General features: G+C 37.7%; 1 long non-coding RNA gene and 1 pseudogene across 2 annotated transcripts in view; one reads left to right on the forward strand and one right to left on the reverse strand.

Annotated features, from left to right (window-relative positions):
* LOC140696987 (uncharacterized) overlaps window positions 1-23,323 on the forward strand; it is a 244,916-nt gene extending 221,593 nt beyond the window's left edge. For both annotated transcript variants that reach the window (XR_012073782.1, XR_012073781.1), the window contains 2 exons: window positions 21,103-21,200; window positions 23,014-23,323. This is a non-coding gene — a long non-coding RNA (uncharacterized lncRNA). The remainder of the gene's footprint in view (window positions 1-21,102; window positions 21,201-23,013) is intronic.
* LOC102527662 (large ribosomal subunit protein eL20 pseudogene) lies at window positions 12,956-20,949 on the reverse strand (annotated as a pseudogene).
* Window positions 23,324-23,616: the final 293 nt, after the last annotated feature.

The raw sequence follows: 23,616 nt of genomic DNA on the forward strand, positions 1-23,616 counted from the left end.
CTTTCTCTCACTGGCCATTCCTTTTTCTACTTTATGATTCCTTCTTATGTGTCGGCTGCCTTAAAATGAGAGTACACCAGAAGGCATCATCTTTGGAAATCTCTTTGGAAGATTCCCTTTTAATCTCACACAATCTCATGACTTTAAATCCCATCTATATGATGAAGACTCCAAATTTACATCTTTCTTCTGGTAAAATTTATAAATACTATTGTATATTAATTAATTAATATTGTATACTTAAAGTGTATAACATGATGATCCAACATGCATACACATTCTGAGATTACATTGTTCTTTCCCTGGATCTCCAGACTCATATATCCAGCTGCCTTTCTTGTCATCTCTCTTTGTACCTCAGTGACCGATGGAAGTTTAATATGTCCAAAACTGAATTTCTCTTCCTATTTTCAAATGGTCTCCTCTCATTGTCTTCGCCATCTGAAAAGATGACAACTCGGTTCTTCCAGCAACTCAGGCTAAAACTATGGTGCTTCCTTTGTCTTCTTTCCTTCCCTTACACCCACACTCAGTCAGTCATCCTGTCCTCTTTAATCTATCATCAGCCTTTATAGAGACTCAGACTACTTCTCCCATCTCCACTTTCAAAAGTAGACTTAACTTAAAAATAATAAAACTTAAACTTCATGGCCCCTCCTTTGTGCAGGACCTTTCTGTCCATCTGGGGATTCAGCAGACAGTAATCCAGCCGTGTGCTAGAAGCATAGAGTGCAGACTGCACTATAATACACTCCAGAGGTGGACCTGAGACTAGGAATAAGGGGCAACATGTTGGCAGCACTACCTCTATAATTACCAAATCCAGAGCAACCTCTGCTTCTGGTTGACCTTGCTATCACTCATACCCAGGGGAAGGATCTGACAGCACCATGGTTCTTTTATCTGCTGGATGACCACTCTGACCCAGGCTTATCCAGCCCTAAGAGACTAGCCCTGTGGTAGCAAAGGTGGTTGGAAGTAAGGAACCCCAGGAGGCAGAGATTAAGCCCGGATGAATGAGTGTTTGGGACAGTGGTTTTCTCCAGGGGTTGAGGGCAGGAGATTAAATAGGGCTGGAACTTCAGAGGGCTTCCATCCATGAGCAGGCACAGCCTCAGCATGAACCACAGAGGAAGCTGTGAAATTGAAAGCTATTATTTACACTGTCAAAAATGAAAGACAAATTTTGTTCTAATTTTTGATTTTTCAGTGAGAGAATGATCTTTCTGGTCTCTCTACCATAAAATTGTTACATGAAGAGGTGATCAAGGAAAATGCTTTTAGACATGTAGAGAAAAAGCATCATAGAAGTATATCAAGCAGCTAATAATAATAATGATGATGATGATTTATAAATTCTAAGACTTTGAAGATGCCTGTGTTATTTATCAGCTTTTAAACATTTGTAACGTCTTATTGTGTGAGAGGGCCCCACAACACCCACATCTACTCCTAGGCATTGCTGACACCTTATTCCAGATGTCCATCAACCTCTAAACTGGATCAACTCAGGAGCCTCTGAGCCTCCCCGATTCGCCCCCTCTCCAGTTAATTCACAAAACAGCAGTCAGAGTGCTTGTTTTACACTGCAGTCCAGGCCATGGCCCTCTTCTGCTTGAAAACTGCCAACCACTTCCTGTCTCTCAGAGTCAAGGCCAAAGTCCTTCCAACTGGCCTAAGTCGTGTCCCATTTAACTCTCTGATGTTGTCTGCCCTCTCTCTCCTCTTGCTCCTTCCACTTCACTCAGGTTGGTCTCTTTTCTGCTCTGAGAATGAGACACTTTCCCGCCCTGAGAACTTGTTACGTGAATCCCTCTTCCTGGGAGACTCTCCCTAGTATCTCCCTCCATTCAGCCTCCCCTGGTCTCTCTAGGCTGCTTGTAAACAGCAGTGTCCCAGGGAGAACTCCCTGATCATCCTATTTAGAGTTGAGTCTTCACCTTACATAGGGACAGCTTCGCCTTCTCTGCTCTGTTTTTCTGCACACCAGTATCATCTTCGAAAACACTCTAAAGTCAACTTACTTATTTCTTCGTTGTTCTTCTCCTCTCATTGCTCCATAAAGGCAGGGATTTTTATCTGCTATGTTTACTACTATTCTCTCTTCCAGTATCTAGGCAATGCCTGGCACATAGTTGGCCCTCAGTAAGTGTTTTATTCATTCATGAATGAATAAATGATTGAATGAATAATTTATGTTTCCTGTATTCTTGCAGCTCACAATTTAGAGACAGAAATATCTCTCCAATTATTGTGTTGGTCCTAAGTGTAATAGTCATTAAAGATTTGTGACTGGGTGAGTAACATCATGACACCTTTGTTTATAGAAGATGGTTATAGAGAAGTTACTGAAGATGACATGTTTGGAGTCAGACTAGAGACAAGCAGACCAATTATTTAGGAATAATGCAATAATGGTTTGCACTAAGATAACAGAAATGGATGCTACAGTGCTTGGCACTGCAAATTGATCCTGAAAATTTAATGAATGATTTTCTGGGTTTTTTTTTTTCTGTCTTTTCTGTTTTTAATCCAGACATTTGACTTTGTGTAGGCAAATCCTAAATTTAAAACTGAATAACCAAAGGGTATCTGATGACACCCAAATAATTTAAAACTAGCATTGGTGGGGTGACAGGCCTTCAGGATTTTTCTTCCAGATATGAAAAATTTAATAAATAAATACCAGTTTGTTACCAAAATTTTAACCTTTGAGGAATACCTACGGAGAACACCACCTTAGCATTCATCATTAAAGCACACCCATCAATTCCATCTATTGTAAAACAGCAGAGCATCTTATTACATGGGGAAGAAAAGAGGGGCAGTAGGAACAGTATTATATTTCTTTATCCTTGGTTCCTAATGTTTGTGGGCATCCCCTCCCCTCAAACTGAAGACAGCAAATTGCTCTTCACAGATAAAATCACACAAGAAGCCAGAGAAAAGGGGAAACAGATGGAGAGGGAGAAGGAGGGGGTGGAAAGAAACGGAAGGGAAACAAGCTGACACCTGTTTTCCAGCACAATGATCATTAAAGTTATCGCATGTTATGCCAGAAGCTTTATTTTAAATACCCTGTCTGCTACCTTCTGGGTTAAATAAATAGTTTTGAATATGCATCTCATTCAAATTACTTTCCATCACAGTCAGTGACTGCAGTTAAAGTTACAGTACTAAGAATCTGTGAGTTCTTCCAGAAAAACAGTGAAGAAGTTTTCCTTTTAAGAATGCTATCCCCATCTTGTTAATCCTGGAACATCCCTTGTTCCTGCATATAAAGTCGTTATATTTGGTACTTTAATAAATGCTCCCTGATAGGGCAAATTGTTAGTATTCCAAAACCAACGTCATCATCAGCATCCATCGTGATCATCATCACCATCTTTACATAAGGAAGCGAAGCATTGGTTAGGATAGACAATAATTTGATAGAGTAGCACTGGTACCAAGAAGATTTGTCACCATGAGACTAGAGATTAATCTTCAAATGGAAATTGCTGGATATATAAGCCATACTTACATCAACTAAAATTTTTAAACAAACAAACAAATTAGTGTATTGTGCTGATTCAGCTATTTCTAGAAATATGTATCAGTCCTGGTAATTACAAAGTCCATTTATATATAGCAAGGGTTTTTTTGCAATTAGTTTGTATTGATTAGTAAATATTCATATGCTTTGCTGTTATTACAGTAGCTGTTATATGAATGTAATAATTGTTGCTGAGCACTGCAGTCAGATTCTATTTTCTCTTGACATTTGTATGTTTGTTGCAATAAACATACTGATGATCTGGAAATGTTAAGTTCTTACTGTGCTAACACTTGTTTCTAAACTAAATAGTTTGTTGCTATAATCGGTAGCTATAGAATTTATTATAGATTCTTAGTATAACTGTTCATTTTTAGGATATTGATAAATGTACATTTAATTTAAAAAAGCATATTCTCAGGTGAAAATGAACAATACTGTAAGAGTATGTTACTATGATATAAAGACCTGTAGTCAACCCCATTCCTATTTCTTATTAACTGTACAAATTTACTTAATTGAGTTAACACCAGTGTCCTCACATACATAATGGGAATAATGTTTTGGTAATTACATAATTACTATCCACCCACCCCCTCCTGTGTAAAGAAAACAATTATAAAATCTGGACATAATACCAAAAACAGTACACTGGCCAGTGATCAGCAGCAGACAGACGCTGGTGGGGAGCACCTGCACTGGGAGAAGGAGAGTCATATAAACAGAATTCCTGTGATTTCGGACTGGGGCCAAGGATACTTAGCATGGTAGGAGCAGAATGTGCGCTGGTGGTGGTAGACTAACTGAGGTATTTTGACCTAGAAGATGAGAAAAGTGAAGCCAGGGAAGCTATGGCTACTGAGAGAGCAGGGTATTCCTGGAAGGTGATCATACACTCTATCATGGACCCCTGAACCTCACATACCTGGTGCACACTCAGAGCATCTGAACTAAAGACAAAAGACTGGGTCTGAGATGGGCTTCCACCCAGGAAACAGAGTTTAGACTTGAAGTCTATCTAATAATGGCCTGTTAAAGCAGGAGAAGCAATACTCGTCAGAGAAAATAACAGATTCTTCACAGAGTGCAGTTAGAAATTACCGAATATGTAAGAGAAATCAGGAAAATGGAACGCTTTTCAAGAGAAAACTGACTCTGAAATGACCTAGATGTTGGAACTAGTAAACAAGAGTTTTAAAGTGGCTATTACAGTTCACCTCGAAGAAGTAAAGCAGGTATACTCACATTAATGAAAAATACAGGCAGTCTCAGCAGAGTATAGTGGCAATATAATATAAAAGAAATAAGTGGAAATTCTACAACCATAAAAGACATACATGAAATTAAAATTTTACTGAGTGGATTTAACAACTGAATGGAAATGGTAGATAAAAGATTTCAGTGAACTTGAAGATAAAATTTTTAAAAATTATCTAATGTGAAGAAAAGAAAAATAAAGATTGTAAAAAAAGAACTAATGGAGCTTCAAAGACCTTTTAGTTATATCAAATAGTTTAACATGCATGTCTTTGGAGTCCTAGAAGGAAAGGAGAAATAGAATGAACCAAAAGAAAAATGAAGAATTAATAGTTGAGGATTTCCTAAATTTGATCAAAGACAGAAATTTCCACATACATTTAAAAAAGGCAGAAAAACACCAAAAAAGTTGTGCCTCATCACATCACAGCAAAACTGTTGAAAGTTCCTCTCCCCAACCCCGCCCAAAAAGGCCAAATCTTGAAGTCAGCAAGAGAAGTGGCACATTACATAAAGTGCATAAATGGGATTGATGATTTGATTAATAACTGGCTTCTCATCAGAAATATGTATATTAATAAATATGTATACATAACCACTGCGTCATAAATAATGAGGAACATAAACCTACATGGTTGCAAGTTTTGCATACTTTACATGAAATGGTACATGTAATCCCTGGTGCAAACAGTAAAATGCATAAGAGAAGCAGAGCTAAATGTTAACAGGGAGATTAAAATGATATTCTAAAGAAAATGTCAAATAATTTTAAAAAGGCAGAAAAAGAGTAACAAAAATGGGGAGACAGAAAAAAAGTAGTAAAAGAGTAGGGCTGCTCCCAAACATTTACATTAAACATTCACAGGCAAAAGCTGCAATTAAAATGTAGGAATTGTCAGTATGCAGTAGAGAACAAAAAACAAGATCTGAAAACATGCTTTCTATAAGAAAACCACTTTACAGGTGGGCCAGGGTGGCAGAGTAGGAAGGCCCTGTGCTCACAACTTCCCACAGGCACATAAAAATTGAACCTATTTACAGAGCAATTTTCTATGAGAATGACCTGAAGACAAGTGGAAAAGATTTTCCACAACTAAAGATATAAAGAAGGAATCACAGTGAATTGACTAGGAGGGGTGGAGATGTGGTATAGTCAAGACTAACACCCCCGGGAAAGCAGCTCACAAACAGAAGGAAAATTGCAGAGATATTCCTCAAAGAGCAAGGGGTTCATGGCCCATATCAGGCTCCCCAGCCTGGGGATCCTGTAACTAGGAAGATAAACTCTGGGAACATCTGGCTTTGAAGGCCAGAAGAGCTTACATATGGGAGAGGCTGTAAGAAACAGAGACTCTGCTCTTAGAGGGCGCACACAAAATCTCACACACTGCATGTCCCAGCATGGGGGAGTAATGTGGAAGAGCCTGGGTCAGACCCACTTGCTGATTTGGACAGCCTCCCAAAGAGGCAGGAAGCAACTGGGACTCTCCCAGTGACATAGACACTGGCAGTAGCCATTTGGGGGAGCTCATTCTACCATGAAGACTCTGGTGCTGGCAGGCAGCATTCTGGAGTCCTCTCCCTAGCTTATTAGCACCAGGGCCTTACCTGACACCAGCCCTGGGATCCCCCTGGCCACACAGTCAATGGTACCAGGACCCAGCTCTATGCACCAGAAGACCAGCAGCCACCACATGAGTCAAGGTTCTGCATCCAGCTGGGTGAAGATCAGCCCCACCTACCAGTGTACCCATAGTAGTCAGCCTGGCCACAAGAGGAGGGCCCATGTAACCCACATTGGGGGCACCCCTATAACATATAGCTCTGGTGACCAGAATGAAATATACTCCTGGGCCCCATAGGATGTCTCCTACATAAGGCCACTTTCCCCAGATCACAAAACATAACCAGCCTACCTAATACATAGAAATAAAAACAAAGAATTAAACAAAATGAGGAGACAGAGGATTATGTTCCAAATGAAGGAAAAAGACAAAACCCCAGAAGAAAATTAAGTGAAGTGGAGATAAATAGTCTACTTGATAAATAGTTCAAGGTAATGATCATAAAGATGCTCAACAAACTCAAGAGAAGAATGGATGAACACAGTGGGAAATTTAACAAAGAGAAGACATAAACAAGGACCAAACAGAGCTGAAAAATATAATACCTGAAATAATAAAAACACCAGAAGGACTCAACAGTAGGCTAGACGTTACAGAGGAGAAAATCCGTCAACTGGAATACAGAGTAGTGGAAATCACCCAAACTGAACAGAAGAGAGGAAAATAATAATTTAAAAAAAGAGGATAATGTAAGAGACCTCTGGGACAACACCAGAGAACACAGACTGGGTAAGGGCACAGAGAGAAGGGAACTGAGTGGGAAGCCTTTATTGTGTTTTTCTGGGAGGGAGTAGGCCAGGCAGGCTAAGTAGGCCAAGCAGGATTAGAATTGGCTAGTTTGAATAATTTCAGAGGGCTCAGGGAAACTGTGGTATCTCCTAGTTGTTTGCTATCAGGCCCTGGGGTGATAAGGGCAGAGGAATAGTGGCCTGGAGTCTGTCTAATAAAGGAGGCTGTTGGGTAGTGGGCTCAGGATTGTTTAGTCTGCACTTGAAAAGCTTGCTCAGAGGCAAGTCATTGGCTCTCTCTAGAATCTGCTAACACTGGCAGAGGCAGTCCCTCCCAGGTCAGTGAGGTTCTGGATGTCAAAGCATCAAATTCAGAATCTAGCAAACATGATTAGTGTATATTGTTTATATAAAATCCTAAAGAACTTAAAAAAAAACCCTACTAGAATTAATACATTAATTTAATAAGATTATAGAGTAAAAGTGCAAGGTACAAAAACCAGTTGTGTGTGTGTGAACAAGAAGCAAGTAGAACATTAAATAAAACTGCAATTTCACTTAAAATAGCAAAATATATATAAGAAATACTTTAATAAATGGTATACAAGATATTGAAAATTTAGTGGATTACAAAGGGAAACTAAAGAAGACCTTAACAAATGGAGAGATGTACAGTGTTTATGAATCGATACATCCCGTGTTATTAACACTGCAATTCTCCTCAAATTGATATATAGATGCAGTGTAATCTAAGTCAAAATTGTAACAGACTTGCATTTTCAAGAAATTCACATGTTGATTCTAAAATAACTGTCTAATGACATAGGTCTAAAAAGCCAAAACAATTTTAAAAAGGGAAAATATAAAAAAACATACTACCTGATTTCAAGGTTTGCTGTGAAACTATAGTAAGTCAGATTGTGTAGTGTTAGCATACAGATAGACATCTAGCTCATGTGAGCAGAATACAGTAGACCTACTTACATAGAGATAATTGATTTTCAATTAAATCCCCAAGTAATTAAATGAGAAGACATAGTCCTTTCAACAAATGATGCTAGAACAATTGAAAATCAATAAGAATTTTTAAAAAGACAAAGAAGCTCTCTACTTTTACCTAACACCATACATAATTAGAAACTGCAAAAGTACACTTACTGAAGTATTTCAGTGGTTGCATGGGACGAGGAGCCCTAGGAGAAGGCTGACTACAGAGGGACTCAAGGGAAGTTTTTAGGGTGATGGAAATTTTCTGTATCTTGATGATATTGGTATTATTCAAAAAATTTCATCCAAATTTTACACTTTAAATGAGTAAACATTATTGTATATGAATTATATCTCAATAAAGATGGATAAAAATGGAAATAATCATGTCTTAGAATACTTCTACAATTCACAAATTAAATAATGCACATAAAAGTCCTTAAATTATAAATTACAAGTTCAAGGTGCTCTTATTACTATATCAAAATATTGACTCCTTAATTAGGGAGAAGTATCATCACATAAATTGAATGCATTCTTTGTCATGTAGTTTACATACATTATCATATATTCTTGAAATGTCCATTGATTATTATACCATTTCTTACAAACAAATTTACACAGTATAAAAGATAGTGAAAAATCAAATGGGCAGTAAACTGCAGAACTAGAATTGAAACATGTCTTTTTACTGTGAAGCTAAAAATCTTTTCTACTTTGTTGTTGTGCCTTTTGTATTCAAAGTTTATCAGTTAGCTTGAACAAAATTTATACAAGTTTAGGCATTAAAGTTTTCATTTAGGTTTAAATTTATGCCATAATAATTGAAAGCTAATCTGATAAAGAGCGGTTTCTGTATCTTCTATAAATTTTTGTGGTTTTTAATAGTTCACTCAATAATACATAAAATGATACAAAACAATTTCCTTCTTGAATTTAGAACAGAAATAGACTTGATGATCAGAAAAACATGTTTTTAATTTTAATCTGGGAATTAAATAATGCTTATGGGGAGGATTTTGCCATTTAAAGCATATATGTAGCTATATCTTTAATATATTTTAAATGTTATCATTGTCATTTTACCCCATGTGTTTTCTATTTTTAACTTGGCTGACAGGAAATTTAAAACAAAGGTTAACATTCAGTTTTAACAACTCTTTAGTCCTAATTTAATGACACACAATTCATCCACATTACCTAATTACGTACACATTTAATATTTGTCTTATATGTGATTTAACATTTTATGCCAATGCCAATACTTTTGAGGCAGTGAACTACAAACAATAGTAAAGTGAAAAAGAAAGTTAAAAAAAGTTTATAAAAAAAAGGTTCGTGTGTTTTTAGCTATTAAGTTTTGCTCTTAAAAATCAGCATTCATGCTTCACCCTGTGTACACTAGAAACTGACACAACATTGTAAACTGACTATACTTCAATTTAAAAATAAATCAGCATTCATTTTTTAGGTCAGTATCCCAAATCAGGCATCTGGCCGCAACTGCTTGTCATAAGATCTATTAAAATGAAAATGCCTATTAGGAATAACAGTAATCGTTGAGAGTCTCTTCTGATACTGTATAGCAAAACAATGTACTTGTCTACACACATACAACCTTCCCCACGAACACTTGTGCAAACAATTTCAACCAAGTGAATCGTTGAAATCTTATTCATTCTATGTATTTAATTCAACTACTTAACATATGTATATTATATAAGAAGCACACAAATCAAATTTCATGAAATGTAAAAAGAAGAGGCATATAGGTACTAGCTATGGTCATGCTGTGACTTACTGACATTAGTTTCTAAGTAAAATATTTAGAGAAATGCGTGGAATTCTTCCCTATTTTATAGTTTTGAAATAAAAGTATAAAATTAAATATTGCGATACTAGAATAACTTCCTGAGCAGAAATTTAATATATATTTCATCTACACATGATCATATACATGGAGATTATTGCTAATTTCATTGATACTATGGGTCATTTTCCCAAAGAATCAGCCAGTATGTATTCATTTGTATGGCATTGGTAAACTCATACACTAGATACTCTGATTAAAAGAGAATATATGTACACACATAGCTGATTTGGATTATGTATTTATTATCAAGTAGTTGAGTAGAACTAATTCTTGACTATCTTCTGTTCTACGCATTGTCTTTCTTTTTGTTTGTTTGTTTTGAATTTTTGTTTGTTTTTTATTGAAGTATAGTCAGTTACAATGTGTTAGTTTCTGGTGTAGAGCATAATGCCCCAGTCATGTGTCCCACACATATATTTGTTTTCATATTATTTTTCATTAAAAGTTATTACAAGATATTGAATATAGTTCCCTGTGCTATACAGAAGAAATTTGTTTTTTAAGCTGTTTTTATATATAGTGGTTAATATTTGCAAATCCCAAACTCTTTAATTTAAATATTCTCATATCATACTCATGGGCCTAGCTAGAATTTCAAACATTATTTTTCAGATTTCAAAGCAAACATTTTGAGAACAAATAAAATATTTTTCTCTAAAATTGCACTGAGACGAATTTGATATTTTCCTGGTTATACAGAATTGCAATTATGCACCATAGAATCATCATTAACACTTGTCATTTCAGTGATGAAAACCAAAGTGAGGAAAAATAGAGTGTTCCCAGTAAAAAAACAGCCAAACAAATCAGTTTTCACCTCTGCTCTGATGGAAATGTACTTATTGGTACTGACATCATTTGAGTGTTCTCAGGTCAAGCTCATGGATTTCTGGGGTGACCAATAGCATGAAGTTGTGCAGTGCACTCTGCGTGTGGGTAATCATGACGTCATGAACCTCTCTGGAGAGATTACGGGTTGATGATGTATTTGGTCTTCTCTTGTGTGGCTTGCCATGGTATGTTCCCAGTCTGCTCAGGGAAATCTGTTATCACTGTAGAAGCTAATAATTCATGCCATAACCTATACCCTTTTGTGTAGAAATTATTGTTTGATGTGAAATTCGCTCGACAGTTTTCAGGTTGGCCATCTGACTGGTGATTGTTTACAGCGCTGAACGTGGAGTGCTGCTGACATGGTCTGAATGTGTTCCTGAAAAACTGATGTTGAATCCTAACCCCTAAAGGTGGTGTTATTAGGAGGTGGGGCCTTTGGGACATTCTTAACTCATGAGGGTGTTACCCTCACAGATGGAATTGGTGCCTTTGTAAAAGGGACTCCAGAGTCACTCCTCCCCTTTCTGCCGTGTGAGGACACAGCTAGAAGTCTATGACCTAGAAGAGGGCGCCCACCCAACCATGCTTGCACCCTGGTATTGGACTCTGAGCCCCCAGAACTGTGGGAGAGAAGTTTCTGTTTTTCATAAGCACCCAATCTGTGACATTTTGTTAGCGCAACTCAAATGAACAACAGTTGTTATCTTGACCAGTTTGAACTGATGGAAAGATGAACCTAGAATCTTCAAGTGCGACCATAAAGATGCGAGTGTTGAAAAGTTACCTTTCTGTCTCCGGGCTCTGGGCCTGAGGGTCAACAGGAGAATAAAAAGGTTTTACCTTCTCTCTAAAACTCCTGAACACATTTGCCTCTTTTCAGAATCCGAGGGTGTGAGGCTGAGATAGGCCAGGCCTCTTGGACGAATATCCTAATCCTACCCCTGAGCCGGACTCATTACAAGGGGTCTGTTGTTGAGAGTTCAAGTGAGGCTGGGAAAGAGAGCTGTTGCCAAGCCCTGCTCTCTAGGAAGCCCAACTAAGACCATGGGAAAACAAAACCATTTCCAAGGATCACAGGCTTTGAATTAAGGGAACCCAAAGAAAAACAGAGAGTGGTGTGAAAGTTATGAACTGAGATGGCTCCACTGGCTTCATCTGGGTAGCGTGAGCTGGTCCAACTGGCACATTCCACACACGCCGGCCAAACACCTTCTTCCCCATTAAGAAGTGCGGCCATCCAGGGTTCTAACACAGTTGGCTTTTTCAGCTATGTGTTAACCACTCTTTACCAGCAAAGTAGGAAGGCAGAGGAAAACTTTGAAGGTGAGAAATTCTCCAATGATGTTAACTTTTAAAACACGATTAATGACACTCATTTGAAGTCAACCTGTTTTTTACTTATTGATGTTTCTGTGGTCCTGACCCTACAGATTTCAGTCGCTCTGTAAACACATTCCTCTAGATTTGGCCTCAGAATCCCTGGGGGCTAGAAACTGCTCGATGGAATTTCTAATTAAAAAAAAAAAGAAAGAGTTCCCAGCAATTTAACCCCAAGTTCCCTCGTCAAACATTTACCCTCACACTCCCTCTTATAAGTGTCCCTGTTGTCTCTTATTCATATTGACAACTCCTACTTGACAGCACCCATGAAAGAACTGACAGCCTTCCTCCAAAAGCAACACCGTTCATACTGAAGCTGCTTCAACGCCTTGAAATTTACCTTTCAGACTGAAAGGTTTCATACATGGTGATTAATACAATTCACAAAGGATCTATTTATAAGAGGATTCCTTGTGCACTTGGGTGATAGTTGCTAAAGTAATTTTCTTTTGCTTTGGGTCAAGGTTGAAGAGAATTTTGACTTCATAGAATCTCACGTATTTATACAGGTGTGGGGCCCACGTCTATTTTACACACACACATTTCTTGGCCTCTCTGTGGGTTCATTTTGTGTCTTCTTCTCTGTCTTTGCCTGTATCCCTCTCTTAAATCCTCACTCTCTCTTTATTAAGAAAGTAAGTTATTTTAATGTTGGTGAAAGTTCTGAGCAGCACACATTGGAAACTACTTTACAATTACAATTCTCAGTAAATTTTCTTTTCCTTTTTTTTTTTTTTTTTGGTTTCCCCAAAGAGTTTATTTGGGCAGAAGGGGAACAGGAAGGCCCTGCATCTAAAAGAAGGTGTTGGGCCTCTTGGTGGTGAAGTGTGGCTTGTGCTGGCGCCGCAGGACCCGGTGGGGCAGCGGGAACTGGATCTTGGAGTCGTGGAACTGCTTGACCGCTGGTCGGCGGCACTTGCTGGCCGCGATCTCCTCCAGCTTCATGATCCGGGTGGGGTGGGCCCGGGCGCGGTGCCAGGCGCCCAGGTCTCGGTAGCACTGAGTGACGCTGCCTGCTGTGTCAGGTCCCGGTACTGCCGGTTCATGTTGTGGGTGCCGCTGCGGGAGTCAGAGCGCAGCCAGATGCCCAAGTTCTTCACCCGCAGGGGAGATTTCTCGAACACCTGTCCACAGTAGACCATCTCCCCGGACGACTTCATTTTTTTCAGCTGAGACACGAAGTACCAGAATCGGGACTTGGCAACAACGTGATTAGGTGCAAAGATGCGCATGCGATAGAGAGGCGGTGAGCGGCATTTGGGGGTGGGCGGGCAGCGCCCCACCACCTTGTACTCTCGCAGCGTGCCCGAAGCCTTCTGAGCGCCCTATCCGCACCCGCCGCCACCCACGAAAAGGCTCAGTAAATTTTCTGATCCGAGAGTCCTCTTGCCAAGGTGACTGGTGTTAAAATGGCTTTATTACGTCTATTGACAAGTTGATCCATCAAGGCATTTTGGGGCTGATGTAGAATGTCTCACAGGTAACTAATAAGAGAAAGTAAAAATGATATCTTTCAATGTCATCTTTATAATTTGGTTTTGATGCTTACACAGAGCCAGAGGAATTTTATACCCAAATCACAATTCTCTGCATGGTGGAATTCTCTTATTTTTTTTTCTGTCTCTGATTTCCAGTAATAAATATACTCATTATATTCTTAAGAGAATAGAATACTTGGAGAACTGCTCAATAAATGAAATATTACTGTTTACGTATAGTTTGAATTCACTCTAGGAAACTACGTCACTGATCGTTTTGTTGGAAACAATCAGATGTATTTTTATTTCCATTTTTGTTAACTTAGAAAATAAAACTTCATGTAGACAAAACTCAAAAAAGAGCAGCTCCCTTTGTTCCCTACCAAGATATTTCCTTCATATCCAAGGTGGAGGGAAATATCCTTTCTGTAGCCTGCTGGTGAGCTGATGCACTAAAATAGGGAGTAAAGAAGCCATGAGGTGCCATAGTATGTGCGGGCTTTAAAAGTAAGTTAAAAGCATTCTAATTATTCCTGAGGGGTAGTGAAACTTTAAGAAGAGATATTATAGCCATAAAACTAAGGAAGGCCTAATTTTATACTAATAGTTCACTCTTTAGATGGGTCTGATTTTTCCTTGGTTTCTTTCTACTGCTGTTAAAATAATTCCTGTTGCCACCTGTTCTTTCTGCTGTAGGCCTTTTAGACATTGAACACATAAAGAAGTCTGTGCCAGTTAGGAGCTGCTGTGCACAGGCTATTTTATTAACAGAGAATCCCAGTTGCAATGTGTGTCTTTTATTCTGTTTAAGTATTATTGCAAATTACAGTAATGAGGATTGACCTTTTGTAAATTTCAGGTACGTACTAAGTGTTAATTTTCCCCAATAAGTCGTAAGTTGTTTTCTTGACTTAGAAGGAGATTCTAAAGCTTAGTCATTACAATTGTAGGGGAACCAAATTTGCCATCCCAAAATGTCTCTTGGGCATGGGGACTGATTTGAGCTGAAACCAATCCAGGCTCAAAAGACTTAAGAAGAAACCTTGACCTTCCCGCTAACTGCCTGAAGGATGTACGTAAGAAATGTGTTCCAGGAAGGGAGTCATCACCACAGATAGTGAGAGCATGAACTAGGTAGGGGGGCCCGAGCGAAGTCTAAGATTCCTCTCTGCGTCTTGTCTCTGCGTGGCCCAGCAAACGTGTGTTTACCAAACATTTGCTTTTCCATCTCCAAGTCAATTGCCTTCTTCCCCTTCGAGGTCCCAAACCACTACCCACTCCTTTGTCTTCAGCTGGAAATGATATTTAAGGAGAGGGTTTCAGCCATTTTGGTGAGTTACTCAGCTTTCCTGCGTCTCTCCCATGTGTACATAATAGTAAACTTTTGTTTGATTTTCTCCTGTTAATCTGTCTCATGTCAATTTAATCTTTAGATCAACCAGAAAACCTAGAAGGGTAGAAGAAAATTTTTTCCTCCCCAACACAATTTAAGAAGTGACTTATGCCTAAATAGTCTCTCAGTCATAGGTAAAGGATTCTCAAATAGAAGATTGTAATTATGTTTTTTTCATTTTCTTTGGATAGAGGTCTAAATCTTTGGGATTATTGATTACCAACGATAAAAGGACCTTGATAAGATTTTTTTTTAAATGCAGCTGAATGGGCCCTGATTTCTTAAATACACGAAGCAAGTAGAAATGTTTAAACTTCCTCAGTGGATATAGCCTAATAAAATCAGCAAAGCTTTAAGAGAGAACTAATTTATGAATTAACCAGCCATATATATTCTAGGAAAAGAATTTTCTTGACCTTTTGTGTTTGGTATTTTGTATATTTCTGGATCAATTTGAACAGATTTGGCTTTATGTTTCTCTCACCCTAATCTTCCTTCCCAGAATAATCCAAACAGGAAAAAAAAAATGTCCTTGATACCTTATATGACTCTGGCTTTTTTAAGTGGAAATTTATCTGTAGCAGCTGAGGGATAAAAAATGGTGGACCACTGGTGAATTTTAACTATTCTTTGTATATTTTGAAATGCAACTAATAAATATAATAAATAGCTTAAAGAAAGAGGGTAAACCCCTTAGTTTTTTTTTAATTGATGTGTAGCAATGTATCTCAGTATAATCTATTTCTATATATTGTTTCCATTATTATATATTATTTCCATATTGTTTCCACATTCCATTATTATTATATTTTGTGTCCATTCTATTATTAGGCAATATGAGGAATTTTCACTTGATTATTTTATATATGTATGTATTATTCAGTTTGGATAATCTTTAGTTTCTGGGGATTCTTACAAATGTAGAACAGAAATAGCAGATTTCAAAATGCCATAATTTTGAAAGATTGTCATCGTATTTGATGCCAAACATCATGACATAAATTGGGAAACAGTGTATTTGCAGGCTTACCTGGACCCAGGGTAGGCAAGGAGTTTGAGAACCAATAACCTATTTGTTCCAAAACTATTTTTATTCAAGGGAAATCCACCCAACCTGATAGAATTAGTATGCTCTGTACCTAGAGAATCCCCAGATCCAAGAAAGAGTTCTGGATCCACGAAGTTGAACACCCACTAAACTAATGTGCATTCCAAACAGTTCCAAATATTAAACAGAAAGGTGTAGACTGGCTTTGAATCTATAGACATATGTTTGGATTCCGGTCCATCGGCTTAATCTTGCTAAGCCATGTTTTTCTTCATGCATAAAATGATGATAATTAACACCCCATAAAACTGAAGTAAAACATAAATGAAGTAATGATTTGAAAATATTTTGCAAAGTGCCTGACAATTGGTAATGCTCATATAAAAAGGGAATCCTTTTCATTTCCTTCTCCTTCTTGAACATGTGTAGAGAAACTACTATGTACAGAACTCTCTATAAAATATATAAAAATTTTATAAATTATTTATGAACTAAAGGGTGAAATACAAGAATATGAAAAATACAAATTGTGTTTTGTATTCAGAGGAGTTCTCTAATTGAGATAGTACAGAGTATGAATATATTGAAATAATAGAACATAGGTTGGGGCTAGTATCCCATGAAAAGTGTTAAATGCTAGATTAAGGAGTTTAGATCAAATTTTTTTAGGTGATAGAAGCACTAAATGCTTCTGAGCAAAAGAAGGGAGCAGTCAAAACTCATTCCAACTGACTGCATTGCATACTACTAGCAGACTAGCTACTATATTGTATCTATATTATGTGTGTATACTGTACTGTAGCAGACTGGATGGGAGACCTGAACTAAAGAAATGGGGGAAAATAAAAGTCAGGGTGCAAGTATGGGAAGAATTTCAATGACATAATCAGTAGAGTTTATAGAGTGATTGCATGGAAGGTGATGGAGTTTAAAATTATTCTGAAATGACCAAATATGTGGAAGTGGGAAACAGGCTGGCTTTGCAAGGTTGATGATAAATTCTGATTCTGACATAATGACTGGTTGGGGTTCAAGAATAATATTGAAATGGAAGTACTTAGTGGCCAATAGGAAAAGCAACAGTAAAGCTGGCAAATAAGATGGAAAATAGAGACAGAAGACTGACAGCCATCAAAGTATGCGGTAAATTGTATTCTGTAATTGCCAGGGAGGATCCCCACTGAGAACAGGGTTGGCCTCAAAACTTGCTTTACTGATGATGAAATGTGAGAAGGAGTAATGTGCCATTTCTGGGAGGTCCTCTGAGAGCCATGGTCAGCTTGGTCACAGTCTCTTGCTTCTCTACACTAGCTGGCGATACTCCCTCTGACTCCTCCAGCGCAGACATTTACACTGAAGAGCGCCCCCTACCTTCTCCTCCCCCCACCTTTATCCCCCCCAACCACCACAAGGACTACTGCTGCAGACTCTCTCTTATAGAGCAGGTTTTGTGAGGGAAATAAACTTTTGTTGTTACAGACCATGATCATTTTGGCTGGTTTATTTCCATAGTACAACTTGGTATATTTTGACTGATACAAAAAAAGTAACCAAAGAACTTGGGGTTGATCCTTCTCCTTTTTGAAGTTAGGCAGGGTATGTATTTTTTAAAAAATATGATTGTAGAATGTTAGCACTATATGAGATCTTAGAAACAATTTAATATAATCCCCTTGATTAATAGATAAGGAAATTAAGAAACAGGAATGAAGAGTTTTGCCTGGAGAAACATTTTCAACAATGCCAGAGGGTTTCTAAAAATGAGAGCGCTTCAGGTGCAAATTTAATTACTTTTCCATTAAATTGCACTCATTTTGTCTGCTATAGATCAGCATCGATTGCAAATTGCATGAAATCCAGAGTGATGATACAATGAATAACGCAGATACCATCTTTACCTGCCAGTTAATTATTTTCAAAAAATATCCATTGACCACCTACACTGTCCCAGGCATTTTATGTATATTACCTCCACTGAGTTATCTAAGAGCCCTTCAAGCTAAGTCTGATACTCTCATGCTGAGGAAACTGAAGGCAGAGATTTCAAGTAGGATTGGTAAGGGTCAGAAGGAAAATGAGATTGAAATATGGATGATCTGTTGAGATTCAGGCTCCATGGATATTTAACTAAAACAGACACACTATACAAACAGAAGCTGCTCCTATTTCTTTATCCATACAAACATTTGATCTATGTTGAGCAGTAAGTGGGAGACCTGGAAAGAACATAATAGTAAGAAAATGAAAAATTAAAATATAAAGGTAAAACCTGTCATTTAAAGGTCATTGGTGGAAAAACTAGACAGTCATCAGTTATCTATCAGCTACTATATTTCTGATGCTCTTCCCCAACTGCTCTGAAACGTATTTATTCCCATTTCAGACATCTGAAAATGGAAGCTTTCAACTCAATTCCATATTTCACTCCACTGTGGAATCTTGGGCTGTTTGCCATTTGAACACAATTCAACAGTTGGTTGAACTTCAAAAGGCGAGGGTGGGGAAAGGCTGTCTGGATTTCAAGTGGAAGGTATGCTGAGAAACAGCGTTAAGACAGGAAAGATAAGCAGAATACTTGTGATGAAAAGCTTCCAGCGCCAGGCTGAAGGGTTTATCCTTAATTCATCAGGCACGACCAAGGCATGGAGGGCTTTAGAACTCTATCAAGTCTAGGCATAAGGAAGATTGATCTGGCGGGGGCAGACATTGGATCTGGCGTTGGTAGATTTGTTGGATCCAGGAGGAACTGGACATGGAGAGATGAATCAGAGGGTTATTTCAATATTTTAAGAAGTAGTAGTAGTAGTAAAGATAATAATAGTAATAATAGTAATAATAGTAATAATAGTAATAATAATAATAATAATAATAATAATAATAATAATAATACTCATATTAAAGTGCTGGCAGTGAAGCTAGAAAAAAGTGAACAAGCACTTTCCATAACAGGCATTAATGCACCTGAGATAAAATTTGAACCGCAGTGTAGCTAAATATATGCTATCACTATGTGCATTTTAATGTTGTTCTACATCCAATGGCTGAATATAATCAGTCTGAAAATAGTAAGGGAAGTATTCATTTGTTTCCTGTAATCACATAACTGCGATATGTAAAGGTATGCCAAACACATGGGTAGTTAAATTATCTTTTGCCAGAACCTGCCAAACACGTTGAAAAAGTTGCAAAACACGTTTGGAAGCACCATGTGGGTGCTGTTGGAAGTCCATGTATATTTATTATCAAGCCAATAGCTGCTATGACACATAAGTCACACCAGTGTGTGTTTTAAAGTTTGATCACCCTACCACCGATTCCCTTTCACACCACACAGTTTTAATGGAGAACAAATTTTGCCTAGAGGTCCCTTCTCAGTTCATCTACATGACAACTAGCATCCATCAGTGTCCTGCTCCTCGTGCACCAATGCTGATGACTGCACTGTTTGTGATCTGGGAAGTCTGGGGGAGAAAAGGGGTCAAATATTTATTAGTTTCTGAAGGTGTCCATAAACAAATTTTCTACAGTTATACTCAAAACCTTTTTTTTTCCTCTCCTAACATGTTTCTGCTTCTTCAGTAGAGATTTAATAAATCATTATCTTTCCCTTATTTCCCTTTATTCAACATTTGCTTCTTCGGTCGGCTTCAGAGCCACGCTCTGCTAGAACTCTCTGTAGAACTCTCTGTGCCACATGTGAACTGGCTGCTCCACAGACACACACCTTGGATCCCCTTCCCCCCTCCCTCCCCCCCCCCCCCCCGTACTGCAGTTTTATTCCCCTTTTAATCATGGAGTTGAAAGTGAAGAGACAACAGTTGGGGTTTTATTATGCCAGTTCCAAGATGTTTTCATAAGAGACCACGTGGAAAACAGGGGGGTGCAGAAAGGAGGCATGTGGAGAGGGGAGCACAAATATTTCTGGACTTCAAAGCGAAGGGAAAAGGATAAATAAGTCATTCTGTAGCCAGCAACTCCATATATTTATTACCTTTTAAAAAATGGCCGGAGGTACTGAAATATAAATGGAAGGAACTATTTGGAAGTCTGACACTTTTCCTCCCCCTCTGAACGATACGAAAATGCACTTACTCTGAGAACAGTGCACTCTTTTCTTTTAATCTTTTTTATTTCAGTTAAACAAGAAAAACATGTTTGCTTTAACAAATTCAAACAATGTATAAGTGTGTATAGTAAAAAGCGTAAGTCCTTCTCGGCCTTCTTTGCCCTTCACTGTTCTCTGTTTCTCATTCTTGGAGAATTTTTTTCTGTGCATAGAAATATGAGCCTTACATGTTCAACAACAATTTTGTTCTGGTCTTTTAGGCAAATTGGGATCAGAGTCTTCATTTCCTTCCGTATAATAGCTTGCTATTTTATTTAACAATATGCAGTGGGTGTTTTTCTAAGTCAGAATCAAATTCAGTTCTTTTAATGGCAGCACAGTTTCCCATTTGTGTGTAATTCCTCTCTCTCTCTTAATTACTTTTCTTCTTTTTCTAACACTAGCAATGTTGCCGTGAGCTTACTTATGCATATATTTGTATATATGTGTTCAAATATTTTGGTGAAAAGATTCGTATATGTTATTTGACACTTTGAACATATTTTTTCCTCCTCATATAATGAATGATACTGATTTACAAACATACATATACACTGACACATCTCTTGCCTGTGTCTGCATGATCTCTAGAGACCAGAGAGGATATTTAGATAAATATTTGGAAATTTCATAACCACCAGAGTGCTAAATGTCATTAAGGATCATTCTCACTAAGGAAATTTTCTGTAGGTTGTCCTACCTCCATCTCCTTAGCTCTGAATATTCACTAAAATATCCAAATATTCTGCCCGCATTTTGTAGCCACACCCATAATCTTGTTTGCTTTGTGGTCCCTTACCTTCCTTTATGTGGCATTCATCCACATGCTAGTGATGCTATTTTTTCTCTTTTCTTCCAGCGACTTTTAGTATCAGCCTTGGTCTGCAGTAAAGCACAAAGCTGTAGTGGAAATGACAGTTCCCCTAGAAGCCATCTAAGTACCTTCCTGCGCTCCGGGTTTGTTTATTCTTTTTAGAAGCTCAGAGAACACAAAACATGGGCTACATCTGACAAGATGCTGGGTTGAAATCATTTTTTTAGCAGATATCAAGCTGTGCAGATTTGCAGCCAGGAGACTGATCTGGGACAATGGAAGGGAGAATGGGACAGTACTGCAGCATTTAATACTTCTTTGTAATGTCATTGATTTTTTTTTTTAAGGAAACACTTTGTGATATAGCAGAGGTTATTGTCATCTTTGGTTTAAAAAAAAAGCCACAGGGTTGAAGTGTCATTAGCTTTATGGAAAGATAATCAGTTACTTCAGTAGTTAAGGGTAGAAAGTTTATTTGTGCCTGTAGTTATGGAATGACTTAGACATGAGTATAAAAATTAGAAAAATAAAGGAAAATGCATCTTTACTGAGTTACTGTAAAAGATATTCTGGAGCCAGTGTAGCTGCATAGAAAGGAATTATGTTTCCAGAACTGTTGTGAGAATTAGGGAAGCCAAAGTCCATAAAACCACCTTTAGGAAAGAAACATTTATTTCTAAAAATAAGAATACTTGTGATTTATATTATATGTTTATTTGGGGGACTTATTTAAACAGACAAGAGTCCCCAGTTTCTGTACATGTAATAGTCCAGAAAATGTAATTGGTAGTACATAGGTTATGAGCACAGGCCAAGGCTGTTTGCTTCTCAGCAAATAGAAGGATGAATACATTTATGCTGAATAGCAGTCACAGGAAAGAACTAACAATTGAATAAAACACATTGTCTCAATATACAAGAGATAAACTATTACAAATTAAAGACTGCATTCATTTCAGTTGATTGGCACCAACTGAAAAAAATCAATTTGAGGGGCTCATTTGGTGCTTCGTGCTCTTCTGCATCATCTGTATTATTTGATTTATCCCCTGTAGCACTCATCCAGAGAGGGCAGGCAGAGGTAGAAAGGCATTATTTATACAGCCTACCTAAATGAGTTTGAGGCTATAATCATTTTAAACTATTTAAATTTTATTAGTCTGGGAATTCTAAAATTCAGGAGTGAAATAAGACATTGTGTATAGTTTAATATTTAATAGTAACAAAGAGGGACAGAAAAAAAAGGAAAGATATTTTTTTCTTCTCCTCACATTTACATAATCTCTCTATATCCCTAATGAACTAGGGTAAGATCCATTGTACTCCTCTCTGACTCAAAGGTATTATAAACTAGATGACTAGGAGAGTTGCCTTTAATATTGAAATTACACCAGTTTAAATACAATACTGCCTTTAACTTTTTCAGCAACGTGAATTTCTCCATGAAAGGGTCAATTAACCTAAAATACTTGAGCATCTGGAAGAATGCTCTTCTATTTAGAATTTGCCTACCAGACAAGTCATTAAGTATTATTTCAAGAAAACTCGAGCTATATATATTCAAGATAGGAAGTCCAAAGCAAACTGATTCAAAAAAGCCATTTGGCTAAAGTGAAATTTTATCCAATTAAATTCACACTGTAAATATATTGGCAAATTATTTAGACTCCTCAATAGCTTTGGGACTGTTGCCAACATAACTAAGATGGAAGGAAATCCTGCTTTTTAAAAGTGACAACTTCTTCCACTACAGAATTTAGACATCAGGTTTCTGGAATGCCTTATTGTGCTCTTGATCCAGGGCTAATGGAGCTTAAGTGATTCCCTCTTTAAATCTGGGGATACTTTTTAACACAAAGGCACTTATTTCTCTTAAGTCAACTAGTTTAGGTTTGCTTAAGAGTATAGGTCTTTAGTAAAAACCAAACATCAATTTAGTTTTGGATTTTTTTCCAGGGCCACTACTCACCCATTTGGCACTGTTGTGTGAATCGGTGCTCGCTGGAGGGGATGCAGCCTGGGCCAGCACCCCTCACCTCCACTTTGCCCCCGCACCTGGGCACCATTTGGCAGCCACAATCTGGTCAACTCAGCGTGATAACCCTGCATCTTCAAATAATCTCTAATTGAATAGTTGTCACATTATTTCCTCTACATTCTTTGAAACTTTTCTCCTGCTCTCAAGACTTAAACTATATCCAGCTCACCCTGATTCTTTGCCAAGAATTTTGCTTTATATTTTAATGAAATAAACTATTTAAATGTATCTGATTTATATTTCTTTGGCCTCTATTTACTCCAAATGAATCTCCATCTTCTTCTTGTCTCTGAGAAAGAAGTTTCCCTCTTCCCATCTGGGATTAGCCTGTTCATCAGTTTCCCCACCAGCGCAGGGGCATATCCACCCCCGTCTTCCCCTCTCAGTTTTGCATGTTCAAGTTTGCTGTCTGTATTGAATCCTTAATTTCAGTTGGCATGTGCTCTCAAACCTCCATTATCAAATCCACATGTCTTTACTTCTGCAGTTCCTTCCACCAAGAAAGACCTTCACCATTTATG

The sequence above is a fragment of the Vicugna pacos genome, chromosome 6 (assembly GCF_048564905.1).
Source record: "Vicugna pacos chromosome 6, VicPac4, whole genome shotgun sequence".
Taxonomy (NCBI): domain Eukaryota; kingdom Metazoa; phylum Chordata; class Mammalia; order Artiodactyla; family Camelidae; genus Vicugna; species Vicugna pacos.